Source organism: Ptychodera flava, chromosome 19 (genome assembly GCF_041260155.1).
Source record: "Ptychodera flava strain L36383 chromosome 19, AS_Pfla_20210202, whole genome shotgun sequence".
In the NCBI taxonomy this organism is placed as follows: Eukaryota; Metazoa; Hemichordata; class Enteropneusta; family Ptychoderidae; genus Ptychodera; species Ptychodera flava.
Genome location: NC_091946.1, coordinates 20687520 through 20703307, shown reverse-complemented (window position 1 = coordinate 20703307; position 15788 = coordinate 20687520). Strand labels below are relative to the sequence as shown.

The window sequence follows — 15788 nt, the reverse complement described above, 5'->3', positions numbered from 1 at the left end:
GGAAAGTCAGGAAAATTCTTCCCTTCAGACAATTTTGACATCACTAAGCATTTCAGGTTAGTTCCCCCTTTCCAAGAAAAGGATGTTGATAATATTTTCTCCATTTTGAGAAAATTGCTCAGAGTCTGAATTGGCCTAAGGAGTCCTGGTCTATGCTTTTGCAGAGTGCTTTGGTGGGTAAAGCCAGAGAAATTTACATTCAGTTGTCAGTAGAGCAGGCTTCAGATTATGATTCTGTGAAGGAATTAATCTCAAGGGTTATGAGTTGGTGCCTGAAGCTTACCGTCAGAAATTTAGGGATTGTGAGAAGGTGAAAGATCAAACTTACGTTGAATTTGCTCGAACAAAAGAACAACTGTTTGATCGTTGGTGTTCTTCTGAAAAGGTCAGTCAGAATTATGACAAATTACGACAGCTTGTTTTGATTGAGGAATTTAAAAGGTGCATCCGGAGTGACATCAAGACGTTTATCAATGAACAAAAGGCAGATACATTGGAGGTCGCTGCACGTTTGGCCGATGATTATTCATTGACCCACAAATCTTCCTTTCTCAACAAACCATCCCAGTCCTTTTCCTACAGAAACAATGCAGGTAAATTTAACTCGTCCTTTTCATCCAAGAATTTTTCAAAGGAGAGTAGAAAATCAAATGACAACAGTTCACAGAATTCAAGTAACACTCCCACATCATCAGATCCCAAGTCTCAATCTCCTTCTGACAAACAGTTCGGTACACTTTCTTGTAATTATTGTAAGAAAGACGGCCATTTAATGTCAGAGTGTTTCAAATTGAAAAGAAAACGTGAAGGTCAAAGTGGTCAAGTGGATCTAAGCCCACCGGCTTTATTTCTTCATCAACTCAATTAGAGTCTAATAATGTGTGCAACACATTTTCTGAGGTTAAAAAAAAAAAAAAAAAAAAAAAAAAAAAAAAAAAAAAAAAAAAAAAAAAAAAAAAAAAAAATAAAAAAAAAAAAAAAAACAAAAAACAAAAAAAAAAAAAAAAAAAAAAAAAAAAAAAAAAAAAAAAAAAAAACAAAAAAAAAAAAAAAAAAAAAAAAAAAAAAAAAAAAAAAAAAAAAAAAAAAAAAAAAAAAAAAAAAAAAAAAAAAAAAAAAAAAAAAAAAAAAAAAAAAAAAAAAAAAAAAAAAAAAAAAAAAAAAAAAAAAAAAAAAAAAAAAAAAAAAAAAAAAAAAAAAAAAAAAAAAAAAAAAAAAAAAAAAAAAAAAAAAAAAAAAAAAAAAAAAAAAAAAAAAAAAAAAAAAAAAAAAAAAAAAAAAAAAAAAAAAAAAAAAAAAAAAAAAAAAAAAAAAAAAAAAAAAAAAAAAAAAAAAAAAAAAAAAAAAAAAAAAAAAAAAAAAAAAAAAAAAAAAAAAAACAAAAAAAAAAAAAAAAAAAAAAAAAAAAAAAAAAAAAAAAAAAAAAAAAAAAAAAAAAAAAAAAAAAAAAAAAAAAAAAAAAAAAAAAAAAAAAAAAAAAAAAAAAAAAAAAAAAAAAAAAAAAAAAAAAAAAAAAAAAAAAAAAAAAAAAAAAAAAAAAAAAAAAAAAAAAAAAAAAAAAAAAAAAAAAAAAAAAAAAAAAAAAAAAAAAAAAAAAAAAAAAAAAAAAAAAAAAAAAAAAAAAAAAAAAAAAAAAAAAAAAAAAAAAAAAAAAAAAAAAAAAAAAAAAAAAAAAAAAAAAAAAAAAAAAAAAAAAAAAAAAAAAAAAAAAAAAAAAAAAAAAAAAAAAAAAAAAATAAACCCCTCTTATCCCCAATTAATGAGGTCAAGGTCAATTCTTCTCAAGATAGCATTATGGGTATTTTCGAACCATTTATTCATGATGGTTTTATATCACTTTCTAGTGATTTCTCTTCCGCTACCCCTGTCAAAATTTTAAGAGATACCGGGGCTTCCCAGTCTCTTTTGTTGGCAGATACCCTGCCGTTTTCTGAAAAGTCATTTTCAGGTTCTAAAGTTCTTATTAAGGGGGTAGATTGTAATGACTTATTCCTGTTCCTCTCCATAATGTCTATTTGTCTTCGGACTTTGTTTCTGGACCTGTGACTTTAGGTATTAGGCCTTTTTTGCCTTTTGAAGGGATTCACCTTCTTCTTGGAAACGACCTTGCTGGGGACAAGGTCATTACTAATCCACTTGTGACTGATAATCCTAGTTTAGATCAAAATCCAGAGCCAATAGAGGAAGACATTCCCGGCCTTTTCCCATCATGTGCCATTACTCGAGCCATGTCAAAGAAACTTCTGAGAATCAAAATACTCTCAAAAATAATGTCACAGATGTTGACTTAAATGACACCTTTCTCAGTCAGGTGTTTGACACGGATCATTCCGTTATCCCTCGTGGATTTGAAACTTCCAGTAAAACTTCTGCTGACCAAAGTCAGACATTTTCTAGATCAAATCTCATTGCAGAACAACACAAAGACCCAGATATTTTGTGTTTGTTTGACAGGTAGATGATGAAGATAAAACTTCAGATAGCTCTGTTTCCTATTATACAAAATCTGGTATCTCATGCGTAAATGGAGACCTCCAGATGTCTTGGTTGATGACGACTGGGCTATAAAACATCAAATTGTGGTTCCAAAGCCCTATCGTGCTGAAATATTGCGCCTGGCCCATGAAACGCCCTGGGCTGGTCACTTAGGAGTCAGGAAAACTTATCATAAAATTCTCAGTCACTTTTATGGCCTAATCTCAGGCAGGATGTAGCACATTTCTGTAAAACTTGTCACACATGTCAAATGGTAGGAAGCCAATCAGACTATTCCAAAGGCCCCTTTACAGCCAATTCCTGCATTTCAAGAACCATTTAGTAGGATTCTAATAGACTGTGTTGGGCCCTTACCAAAAACAAGATCAGAAATGAGTACATGCTGACAATAATGTGTACATCAACTCGGTTCCCAGAAGCCATACCACTGAGAAATATAAAGACAAAGACTATAGTGAAAGCTTTAGTCAAATTTTTCACTTTATTTGGCCTCCCTAAATGTGTCCAGTCCGATCAGACTCCAACTTTATGTCTGGTATTTTTCAACAAGTAATGGATCAGCTAGGCATTAAACAGTATAGGTCATCCGCCTATCATCCAGAAAGTCAGGGTGCTCTTGAGCGATTTCATCAAACTTTGAAAAACATGATTAGGACCTACTGTTTTGACACAGAGAAGCAGTGGGATGAAGGAATTCATTTTTTGCTCTTTGCTGTTAGAGAGTCAATTCAGGAGTCTCTTGGTTTTAGCCCATTTGAGCTTGTATTTGGACATACAGTCCGTGGCCCACTAAGCTCGTTAAAGAGAAATTCCTATCAGACGATGATGATTGTCTGAATATTTTGCAATATGTGTCAGATTTTCGTACAAAACTCTCTAAAGCATGTGAATTAGCCAGAGAAAATCTTGAGTCATCTCAGCAGTCAATGAAAACCAAATACGATAAAAACACTTCAAAACGGAAGTTTGAACCAGGTCAAAAGTTCTTGTTCTACTTCCAATTCCTGGCAAACCACTCCATGCTCGTTACTTTGGGCCATACCTAATTGATAAGAAATTGAGTGATTTAAATTACATCATAATAACACCTGACAGGCGAAAACAAAAACAGCTATGTCACATAAATATGCTTAAGCCATATTTGGATAGGGATAATCCTACTATAACTCAGCCTGTCAGTGCAGTCAGTTCAAACCATTATGAAGATAGTGATACTGAAACTGACTCGAGTGAAAATACTCTAAACTCAAAGCTGGGCTCGGTCAAGCTTCAGAACTCAGAAATCCTGGAGAAGCTGGAGTCTACAAAGTTGGCACACCTCCAGCCAGAACAACAACAACAGGTGAAAGAACTGCTCCACGAATATAAACACCTGTTTCAAGATGTTCCAACAAGGACAACATCACCTATCACAACGAAGATGTCTGCGACAGTAATCCATGGAACAACATCCAGACAGACTGAATCCTGCGAAAGCGGATATCTCCAGGAGGAAGCCAAGTATTTGCCGAACAATGACTTTATAGAACTCAATACAAATAACCGGACTTTGCCATGCATACTTTATGCCAAATTCAGTGCCATTTCAAGTTTTCCAATACCAAATTGCAAGAGGATAGTCATGGGACCGATCATCCTGTTTGCTATTTTAACAAATTTAGCAATTTAACAAATCCCAGAGAAACTACTCTACAATTGAAAAAGAGTGTTTATCTTTGATATTAGCTTTACAGCATTTTGAAGTTTATGTTACTTCTTCAAATCAGCCAATAGTGGTTTATATTGATCACAACCCTCTTGTTTTTCTGCAGAAATTTAAAGGCAAAAATCAGAGATTGCTAAGATGGAGTTTAATGTTACAGGAGTTTAATCTTGACATTAGACATATCAAAGGCAGAGACAATTTATTGCAGACTGTCTCTCTCGTATTTAGAGTTTATTGTTGTTCACTTTCAAGAAATTTTACTTTAGAGTAAAACAAAATTTGAGTACTTAAATCTTTTTCAAGATTACATTTGTAAAAGAAAGATTTTTCTTTGAAAAATTTTCTTTTTTTGAAGAGGGGGTGTGTTATGTAGGTCATTTCCCCCACACTCATCATGACCTGAGTTCAATTAGTCTAGAACATTCTCAAGGTCACTGCCCTTGATGACCTCACAACCTTGAATTCAATTAGTCATGTTTGGAATGTTCTGGAAAGTTGATTAGTTGTGTAAGGGAGATAATTTTAGAACAGTAATTAGCATGTCATAAAAGTTCTAGATTGTTCTTATATGCCTTTATAAAAGGGACGTGCACAGCTTCCAGTCAGACTTTTGGGATCGTGTCTCTTGTGTGTTACTAAACTCCAGCAGTAGTCATTCTCAAGACTTTTCAAGACCTTCACTGTCAACGCTGGATTTATACTGTGGACTTGTGCAGCTTCAAGCCTGCAAGCCAAAGGACTGTTCATTCATCCAACTGACTGTTACAACTCTGAGACTGGAGCTTTGCCGTCCCAGCTGAGATAAGTAGTCTGTACACTTTTAAAGCTTGTACTCTATCCCTGACTTAGCAATTAGTTTTATTTTCGTAATAAATTTTGTTTAAACGTTAACTGCTGAGTTCACCCTTTTGTTCGTTTTCTCTGCACGTAACATCAGGCACAGAGATGTACAGTAGTCTGGGCTTTAGATCTTCCTAAAAACTGATATTGGTTGAAGGTAATAGAAATCTGTCAAGTTACAAGGTTGAGGACATAACTGCTTACTGTAACCCTACCTTGTTTGCAGGACCCATGATTGAGTTACACAATGTCTCGCTGCCAGCAAGATTTTGTGAACAAACTACATGTACTGAATAGATGATGAACAACTCTACCTACACGAACCTTACACAAACACTTACAAAAGAGAATTCAGAAATGCACATGAGTGCCCAGAGTCTGAGACGCCTTACACAACTGTTCATGTAAATATTCTAACTATCTATATCCCATGTATGACCTAATTATCTCCATGGCCGATGGGTTGAGAGCATTTCTCAGCAGATAGTCTTACCATGATCACAGTGGCATGTACAATGGACCCCCTTTCACTATAATGGCATATTCCATGAACGGTCTTTCCTTTCATTTTCAGACAATTTTCTAAGTAATCACATTTTTGATGCATGTATTTATCACCATCTCCTTTTCATGTAACCCCTAACACTTTCATGGTTTAGACCAGATCCATTGTTTTCTCTGGTCGATATGGACCTGTGATAAAGAATTGGGAAGGGGAGGGGATGTTTCACCTCCCTTGAATCCCTAAGAAGACCATCTTTGTCAAACTGTACACTCACTTTTCACTAGGACTTGTGGCGAAATGATTTGAACTACTAGATTAAATTACAAATTGTACAACAGTTTCATACAACTTTTGATTTTCAAGTGTGTAAACTGGGTACAGTACATGTACATGTATACTGTATATGGACATCACACATGTACATGTACATGAATTGATTTTCAATATAAAGAATCAGAATTCGGATTCAACAACATTACTTACAGACTATATGGCGATATTGAAAGCAAGGTGCAACCAATTTTTGCATGATGTGGTTAAAGTACATCAGCAGCAACTGCATGGGTGGCAGCTAGCCACCCACACAACAGAAACCTGTCACTTACAAAAAGAAAGATGACATCACAGTTCCTGGGAATCTCCAGTATACATGTAGTTACAAGTACATGCTGTTTCAGAACAACAGCAAATCTTAAAACACATTCAATACAGTACAACTGGTACACTATCTGTGAAGGCTTTCTACTACACAAATCTGACTGTATGACATTTATGTGTATGCAAATTATCTTGTCCTAATATTAGCAAATTCTACGAAACCCTTTCTAACTTGCTGTGACAAACGACTTCGCGCATTTGCTAGGAGCTTGCAAAGCTTGTGAAGTCTGAGAATTCTTTCACTGTTGTTGCCATGGCTGCAATGATGTAGCCTGCAGTTTTCCTCGATGACCCATTTGCACAGGGGAAAAAAAACACATCAACACAACTATATCCAAAAAAATCCTAGGTTACAACACTGCAAGCCTCAATCATTGAGTCTTTTCATAAAGAATGTCATAATTATATAAAATAAATTTCCAAAGACTGAAACAATGTTATATTTTATCGTGATCATACATACTTTATTACTAAGAAAAAACGCATATGATCTTTGTACAGTCATAATCCCGTGATGGTTGCTAAGGAGATTTCTCCTTGATATACATTTTGTAACCACAGTTACCGAAAGAAAAATGTGAACTTAAAAAGTAACCATGAATGAATAAAAAAACCAGCATGCTGCTTGTTATTAATCACAAGCTCCCTGCGACTTTCAATGAGCACTGTTCAGTCTGTTGAGAACATGTACAAAAGGCGCAGTGACTCAGAGGACACGGTGATATTGGAAGAACAATTAATTGAATGTTATTTGCGAGGTCAATTATCAATTGTCTATCGACTAGATCAATAGAATTGTATTGTGTTATGCGAGGTTTCTGTTGATAGAAGAGCTGATAAATGATTATGTGTAATATCTCTAATTTTGTTTTTATCAATATAATACGAGTATCCTTGGTAACATGTTTTTTATATTTCTGCAACAATTGTTTCTCTTACACGGTCCTTCCAATAGGCCCGTGTTGATGGCCCACGGACCAGTACCATATGAAACTTGAAAGCGAAGGAACGTGTTGACGACGCTATCAAGGGAAAGCTAGTTCCTTGTAGCGCGATACCGCAAATCGCTTTCACACTTCCGTATTTTCAACTATTAATGACGTCATGGAGTGTCTTGTGATGTTGAGTGCATTGTCGCTCACAATCATCAAACAAAGGATATAGACGGTGGCATATGGCATCGGAATTGTCTTGTCCCGTTAGAGGCGTGGCATAGATTAACGTGCATGGTACAGTAAAAGATATATAGGAACCTGGCAACAAGCCTGTCTAAGCTTTACTTTTCAGACCATACAACGTCAAGTGACAAGGGGCGTTACTTTAAGTACACAATATTGTAACACGACATTACCTCGTACGAGGTGGACCCAGAATATTTACATTTCACAGCTCAGATTGTACACTCTCCATAAGCGAAATATTATTTTCTAAATCCTCTTGACTTGTGGAGGGATAGCCAAAAATACTAACCGAATGAAGAAAAGCAAAACTTCTGTCGTTTTTCCCCAGCTTCATGGTCGAGTTGCGTTTGTCAGGGGACAAATTATATCCTCGCGATTGGTTTGTAAACAAATTCTGTGGATGCACGATGCGTGCAACACAAACAGTGAAACACGGCTACTTCAACTTCTGTCCTCTCTAATTGTTTCAGGCAGGCGATATTTTCTATAATATCTGATTCAGAAGATTTCCTTACCTTCTTCACAGCTACATGAACGCTATCTCTTCGCAAGCATGTTGATCAGAAGGAAATAAAAGGTGTTGTTTTGACGCGGGTGATTGTCCTTTCCAATTTCGACGGCAATAATAATGGCGACGAAGTGTTTAGCTCTTGTGTTATCGAAGTCTCACGTTCAATCTCGCTCTCGTGGCTCTCGTGAGAAATTCTCTGAGGGCGTACTTTGTCTGAAGTGGTATGTGTGAGCACAGCGAAAACTTGAACCCGGTGGGAAACCAACACCCACACACACCGTTACATCAATCTTACAGGCGCCAGGGACAATTGAAAATTGGTTTAGAAAACAAAATATAATAAAATGATATGTGAGTAGTGGATTTTTACTACTTTTCATTTATTACTTGTCTTTACGGATAGGCCCTATTTATGAACATCGAATACTGGCCTTTTTTCCATTCAAATTTATTTCCCAGATTTTTGTATGAACTATTAGTCTGAGGCGAGAAAGAAATAAGCAATATAGCTACTCGGCGACAAACAAAACATCCTACATACGGATAGTTTGACTTGTTTGTTTCTTTTACATGCAGATCATTATTGAAACAGGGGAGGGCTGTTCCTCCCCATATGCGAAAGAAGGCTCGCTTAAAATTGTTGTGCTGAACAAAAAGTTGCAGATTGTACAGGTACATTTGAAACATGTGGAGTATATCTAGCAGGCCTTTGCTAATTGCAATGTTAGCAGTGCATACAACGTCAAAGTTGAGTATCACAATCTAATGCTGACGAATCATTTATCAATGTGAAATATTCATCTACCTTGCCTCGTGCAATGTATAGAATTGTTGTGGAACCTGGCCGCATACTTGTGTAGCATGGACATTGTGACAGTGCAGTCACACGACACAAGTTTGGAATTATAAACATTGAATCTAGACGCATTGACGGTAGCAATGCAAGGTACACGAATGCAAATGATGGCAAAGGGTGCAGCCTGACTCACAGTAACTAGTAGCTAACGCCCCACTGATGAAGAAAAACTAGGCCAGTGGGATGTTCGCGGTGTATCTAACAACGAGTGACTGTGGCCTGACACACACGTGACAGCTCTCGGAATGAGGAGCGCCATCGTCCGCTCGCACAGTCCCGTTACTTCCCACTAACTACCTGTTTTCTAGAAGCATCCAGCTGCCCGGACAAGAGACCTTGGCAACCGAAGATGGTGGAGCGCGTGCCCAGTGTGATGATCATAAATTTAGGGTTCTTGATACGTCGAGTAATTCGAAGAACATACAGAGCGACAGAATTCATCAAGATCCAGAACAACGAATCATCATCTTGATTACATGAAGAATATATTTTGATATGTTGACGCGTGATGGAAACACCATCTCAGTGATTGCCCTTCCCTAGGAGAGTCGGCGAAAAAAAACCAAGAATACGCTTTTTCAAGATTTTGTACAGTTCAATGAGTCATAGCCCCATTTTAACGATATTGTAAATGTGCGTTACCACCGATATGGACAGTCACTTACGCAAAACTGCATTCCCTCCCTTTGTTTTTTTAATTCTTGCGACCGGGAAAGTATTTTTACACACTGTATGAGGCGAATGTGGTGACATTCTGTAGTAGTAGTCGATAAAGGACAAACATTTTGAGAAGACGATAAGTTTCTCAAATTTAAACCGTTAAACAAGACAAGACAAAAGAATACAAGAAGACAAGAACGTAGCAAGGTGAAGACGGGCGTGTAAGCTAGTCAACGTTGTCCACCGGGACTATACGGCGAAGTACAAACTCCGTCTAGAGAGGGCGCCCTACTATAGAATACGGTCTGTACAAACACTGCAAACGGTACATGAAACTGGACTACACTTGTTGCAGTTTAAAAAGGAATTTGGTTTACGTGTTGCAAGTATTGCACCGAGACAGCCGAGATTGCTCTCTGAATGGTTAATGGCATATAAAGAAAACATCACCTAAATCAAAGATTTAAATTGCTCAAGATAATATACCGTTAAGCGTTGAAAATTCTACTATATCATCAGCGCCGAGGGTCTGTCAGTCAAGCGATTATAATTTGAAGTGATTCAGTTGGTCAAGTAGTGAAGAAGAAAGAGTTCAATGAAAGATGAGTGCCTGCTATGGCAACGAGGCTATATGTAATTGTAATTATCATTATATTTGTCAATGCTACTGATGATGATGATGATGATGATGATGATGATGATGATGATGGTGGTGGTGGTGGTAGTGGTGGTGGTGGTGGTGGCGTTGATGATGATGATGATGATGATGATGATGATGATGATGATGATGATGATATCAGACCGTAAATAGGAGAAATAAAACTTTATGCAGTGCAGTATTGATATAAATCTGTTTTGAACTATTCTTCGCGTCCGTCGATCGTGCATATTTCAACATAGTCGAGAAGGACATAACGTCATTATTGTTGTGCACACGTTGCAAAAGACGTGGCTTTAAAGGTGTTGATTTATTACCCACTCGAGTAATGCTTCTAAGCCCTTGATACTTTTTTACCTCGTTACGTTATTTCACTCAAGTTTGAAGTCTGAAACCCCCTACACTCAGTACGGTCAAGAGTTTGCAGTTTATCGTTTAAACCAGGTTGAAGTATATGAACTGCGGTAGATATTTGTTGAAATAATGAGTTTAATGGATCGCATATTTATCCAGTATTCTGTTTCCCTCATTTTTCATGTCTGCTTGTCTGTGACGCTCCTTTTGGCGCCTTGCTCTATGCACCTCACACCCGGCGTTGTACATCAAAAGTCCATCATGTGTCGGGGAAGAATTTTAGCCGATGGTGTATCCGGTAGACACTCAATGAATGTGTTCAAACCACTCCATTTATAATCATAATAAAACATCCAAAAATCGAGACTGTACACAGTGCTAGGGTGATTAATTTTGATTCACTCAGGGTGGTTAACAAACATATGCTGTCACTTTTAGGGCCTTGTCAGTCGCTGTAATTTTGCGATTGATTGTTTCAGTTGCGGTATTTCCTTTGTTTGTATATATTTTGCAAAATCTACTGCTTTCAGAAAATATCACCAATTCGTGCCTCTGAAAAGGCTCAACAATTGCCCAGCCGGCCAACATATGCTTATCTTTATAAATTTCTCCTTTAATCTGACATCGCTGTATTTCTGCTCTCTCCTCTATGGTTATTAAAAGTATTCCCTACAATAATTGCTGCGTCAGTATCCACGTCCCATAATCTGATTCCGATTTCTCAAATTCCCTTTTCCTCTCTCCTGCAACTTAGCAATACGTCATGCTTAAGGTAGAGAGCGCCTCGTGGAAACTTTCATCCATTTTTTGTCAAAATCAAGAAATGAAAATCGGGCGGGGGGGGGGAGAAGGGCAAGGTGCAAATTTGGTACTATGGCAACAAATTTCTTTCAGTTTACCGATATTTCAGATATTTAAGAATTAAAATTGCCATCATCCCTGTTTTCACCCCGTTGCGAAAAATCATATTTTCAATTTTCATAAAATATTAAGACGACGAACTCTTTATTAACTCCAAAAGCTTCAATGTGAGCCCCCCTCAAGAGGTGGATCAGAAATTATTGTGAAAATGTGGGAGTTGGAAAATGTGTCCCCGAGACGCAATCTAGCTCAATAGTTAAAGCAGTGACTGACATTCTCTTATGATGAAGACATACGTTTTATTGCTGGCTAAATTAATGGACAAATTAAAGACCAAATAAATGCTCATGACAATTGTATCCTGACATCCCTGTGGTTGGTACAAATTTCCTTGATACTCAAGACGTGGGCAAACTTACTTGTCAGATACAGCCGCTACTTGTTGTTTTGATACGGGGTTTACTAATGAAGCAGCCTTTTGGTCAACTTTTATTTTCTGTAATACGTCAGAGGCATTAGTCGTATACTGCATCTTGCAAAAACCAGTGTGAGTGTTGCATTGGCGTGCCAATTGTAAAGGCAATCATGTATATATATCTTTCGTTCTACACAGGGGAACAATTATACACCCCACAAATGACATTTATCTCCCGCGAGACAACATATGGTCGTACGCCAGTGCTAGGTATAGTCTGTATCATTTCCTTTATGCAGAGCGTTAACCAAGGGAATTGTCATTATTATTATTTAATAACCCTGCTTTGGATGAATTCATAACCTCATGAGCTCTTTTCTCATTTTTTTTCTCGGTTCACTGGTTTTATTTTCCTTACGATGCAAGTCGTGCCTTTTAATTTCACACCTTTGTACCTGCAAGGCTTTGAGCACAGACAATAACACTGAGAACCGTTGGTTCGATGCGTATAGCTTCACTACAATGAACCCTCAGACAACTATCCTGACCCATTTCCCATGGGCTGTAGATAGATACCATCCACTTGATTAAAAATACGTACAGTATGTGCTATATTTCACAAATCAGCAATGTACATTTTCTACCCCTTTATCGCCTGATTTTGGTCCATTCCTGATTTCACCAATACAATGGATGGACTCATGTACTTGAAAGAGGGGTGACTGAAAACTGTTCGGGAAGGATGCTTCTTCAGGACAGATCTAGATGATCAGAATTTTCTGGTCGATATGATGAACACCCTTTGTTTTCGTATCTATTAACTTGACTTTCAGTGATTTTAAATATACGCCCTTAGCATGTTTATTCATTGAGTTATCATGTACAATATTTTGTCAACAACCTTTTTTCTTCATGTTTTGTCGGTATATATCCCCACGCTTTTTTTCGTTCAATTTACATATTAATGTGATTGTAAGGTTTTCATGTCTAATCGCAAAATAATTCAAGTTTTAGTAAAAGTCACACGGACACAGATTACGCGTTTCTAGGGAGAAAGTTGTCAATTTGATAAGCATTAAATTCACAATCTGTTTTTTTTTGTTTGCCAACATGTCTGTGTTTTGTATCGATGTAAATTTGTCACAGAAATATGGACTTAGTTGGTCGCACTCTTTCACCCTTAAATGGAAAACAAAAGCCAGAAAAGTGCTACTGGGGTCATTATAAACTGAGCAACTATAATCGATGAAAGGTTCCATGCAGAAAGCTTATCGGACTAAGTCGACAAGAATAACGCCATTCGCGAAAATGGCGGCCTGAGATAAGGTGAAACCATATATCTGGAATGATGTAGAGGGACAGATAACTGACGCACAGACCTGTGGGAACAACAGATTTTGGTAATCATAACATCTGCTCGTATTGTTTCGCAGATAATCCCACTGGCGTCGCTTTTCACGTGTAGTTCCTGAAAGCATCACCAATCAGTGTACAAAAAATGTACGAAAGGTCAGGGTCCCTTTTCGTCGCAGATGTAAGTATAATTTCATAAATGTCGCATGCAGCACAAATTTACACATTAGCGGAAAATAAATGGACAGATAATCAACGTACCAAATTGAGGAGATGCGTCCCTCGATTATAGTCTGAGTGAGGCCAGCATGAAAGGGTCGCAAATGTTTGTGTGTAAAATTCCCCCTTTTATGACACTGCAACTTTTACAAAATTTGTGTTAGGCTACTAAAGGTTAAATACTCACATTAGTCTCTGAGTCTCTGAGATTATTTGATGGGACAAGTCTTTTTTGTATGTATGTATGTATGTATGTATGTATGTATGTATGTATGTATGTATGTATGTATGTATGTATGTATGTATGTATGTATGTATGTATGTATGTATGTATGTATGTATGTATGTATGTATGTATGTATGTATGCATGCATTTACATATTAATGTGATTGTAAGGTTTTCATGTCTAATCGCAAAATAATTCAAGTTTTAGTAAAAGTCACACGGACACAGATTACGCGTGCATGCATGCATTTGTGTGGGGTTGTGGGTAGGTAGGTATATAGATAAGTATAGGCACGCAGGTATGTAGGTAGGTAGGTATGTCGATATGCATGCATGTGTCTGTGCATATGTAGTTACTTTCAATATTTAAACTTTTGAAAATGTTGAATACATATATTTTATATTATATATATATATATATATATATATATATATATATATGAAAATGTTGAATATATATATATATATATATATATATATATATATATATATATATATATATATATATATTTTTTTTTTTAAACTGTGTGAAAATGTTGCTTTGTCCTAATCTCGTTCTTTAATTTTCGATGACATTATTAATACGTTCTGATGCAGGGTGGCAAGTTGTATACAAAAAATCAATATATTCAGGCACATCGACTTACGGATCAATATAATCAAAACGAAACGACAGGGGAGAGACAGTACTGTTGAACTTTATGCTAGTCTGTTTCTAGAATGAAAAAAATGCTGTATCCTCACACGGTTGCAAAACACTGTATCACAGACTACGTATACTGACTTGCAACTGTTGTCTGCTAGTGCTATTAAGTGGAAGAATTACACACCGTATTTTGAAGGTCTTCCGCCTTGCAAATGTCGCAGGAAATGCGTCAAAAGTGCCGCAAAAGGGAAAACAGCTGGCTCGGCGCTAATTTCATTAGTTTATCGTTTCTACGACGGATTAAGGGAATTACAGCATACGTTGCTTCAACAGAAAGTGTCGCAGTTATCATTGGGAAGTTCCATCACGACAGAGTGTGCCTTAGCTCTGCCCTTTTGAACCATTTCATCAAAATACAGAATATTTTAAAACTCGCCTTTGTGTTGTTCATATTCCATGCGTATGGAGGTAGCATTGAGATGTCCATGACTATCGACGGACTGTGTGTCGACCTAACAACTTGCAAGTTTTGGGTTGCAATCCACTGTATAAGCTATCGGGTTCAAGTTCCTGGTTGTCACATGCTGACTGACTAGAACACCATCGACAGAAAAAGTTGACAACGTCGACAGCAGGTTTGCCAGTACTAATGTTTAGTTCATCAACCAATCCGTGGAAAAGGGAAAAGGGTTTTATTTGTTGTGATAACATTTACACATGCCTTAATCAGTCCCCCTCGGTCCAGGGTCTTTGATGAAAAGTCTTGATAGGTATGACGACAATAGAGAAATCTGCACGTTTTCTTATACATTCAAACTACAGGAACGCAACACAAAAGGTGCCTGTTTTCGGGTAAAACTTCTCGATCCAAATATATTTTTGGGAGCACTGTTTATTTGACTAAAAGACACACTGATATAAGGAGTAGGCCTGTATGCTCTGTGAAATGAATTTTAAACCTATCTGACTCAATTAAACATAAAACCTTGTTTATGAATTTGGTCTCCTTGTATCCATGGTAACGTCACGTTCAGAGAGTGATTTATGTAGTTCAAAAGACTTTTCTCTTAAATTTTGTCAATATAAATTTGTTGCCACAGGTTGAAACATCTGCTATACAATAATATTGCTAATAAATCTGCCCAGCAAACAGCATTGATTGAGTGCCCGGGAGTGAAATATTGGCACTTAAATGTGTCCCCTTTGAAACCCAAGTTCTCGAATTAGTGGTTGTTTAAATTGCTGATTTGAACCTCCCGAGAATTTAAAATATATTCAGTAGTTAAACGTCTGCATGGCTGTTTCTCAGATCGAAGCACTTTTAATTACTCATCTAACCCATCGGAGAAAATGGTACAGTCCAATCGCCCAGGGAATTAATATGTTATGCTCCCTGGCACAGCGTGAGTGCGTGGAAGGGATTTAATGTCTTGTTACGATTTTAAAGGTGGTGTCAGAGCTTGCCGAAGGATTCAGCGTGTGGAAAGTGGCGAGTAGTTCAGCACTCTCACAGTTTCCAAAGCACGCCAGCGTATATAATGTAGTATTTCAATCTGCCAAATATATGTAGAGGTGTCCCGGATGAACTGTTCGCAATATTGATGCTGGACGATTTTTCATCTACACGTGACACAAGTCGGCAACT

At 36.6% G+C, this 15788-nt stretch overlaps 1 protein-coding gene across 2 annotated transcripts in view; it reads right to left on the bottom strand.

The window, feature by feature from the left end:
* LOC139118856 (E3 ubiquitin-protein ligase RNF13-like) overlaps positions 1-8069 on the bottom strand; it is a 36484-nt gene extending 28415 nt beyond the window's left edge. Inside the window, exon 1 of one of the 2 annotated variants that reach the window (XM_070682369.1) lies at positions 7900-8069. The gene's annotated coding sequence lies outside the window, so the exon portion shown is untranslated. The remainder of the gene's footprint in view (positions 1-7899) is intronic. The other variant, XM_070682370.1, reaches the window with a different exon arrangement.
* Positions 8070-15788: the final 7719 nt, after the last annotated feature.